Here is a 931-nt window from a genome sequence, read left to right on the forward strand (position 1 = left end):
GCCCGATGCCTCTCCCAGATCTCCTCCTCCTCTCAGAGTCGGGTTGACTTCCTCTCGCACAGGACACTCGCGTAAAACACTCGCGAATAATACACAATTATGTAAACGCGCGCGGACTATTCATTTATAAAAGTCTTTCGCGCGATACTGCGGCACTCCACGTTTACAAAACCCATGACAAGATTGCTATTTCGATCGGTGGAATCAACACCACACGTCGACGAGTACTTGCAAAACACACGTTGAACGCCGAACAAGGGTTAAGCCCCACACGAAAGAAGATGAAATCGATCGTATCGAGTCCGTCGCCTCTGGTTTACGCCTACATCACGTTTAACATTGACTCAGTCATACGCCCTAACTGCTACTCTACCGGGACACAAGTGGTGCTGTACCTCAGGCGATACCGATAGGCTGGTAGACGTGACAAGCGCCTCTAATAAGAGAAAAGTTGGTACCATTGCCGATTGTCTAACAATCTAGACAATTCAAGAAATGGATTCCACCCCCTCGTCGACGAGCTAGTCCTTTTACAGACTACTCATAGAGCTAGGCTCTGACCAAATCATATTAAACGCGAGAATCATTTCGATGCTGATAGATAAACGCAGAGAAATGAGCGCCCTGACCAGAGTTATACAACTCCTTTTTGAGCGACCCACCAGAGCGGAATTCTGTAACTCGTTATGCAATCGTTATGTGCTGATAACAACTGCATAACCTGAGTTACGGAATACAGGCCCAGAGACGAATCCGAGCCAATCGATCACTTCTGACGTTAAAGGCCGAACCGTTTGCCGGCAGACAGAGCGTGTTCCTCAATCAGCCGACAGCAACAACGGTTGTTGCTTACCGCGCGAACACACACATACGAGGTGAGTGACATTACGCGGCCGGCATCACCTCGTGCCCGGGCACTTGGCGTAGGAGC

The sequence above is a fragment of the Trachymyrmex cornetzi genome, unplaced genomic scaffold (assembly GCF_001594075.2).
Source record: "Trachymyrmex cornetzi isolate Tcor2-1 unplaced genomic scaffold, Tcor1.1 scaffold122, whole genome shotgun sequence".
Classification (NCBI taxonomy): domain Eukaryota; kingdom Metazoa; phylum Arthropoda; class Insecta; order Hymenoptera; family Formicidae; genus Trachymyrmex; species Trachymyrmex cornetzi.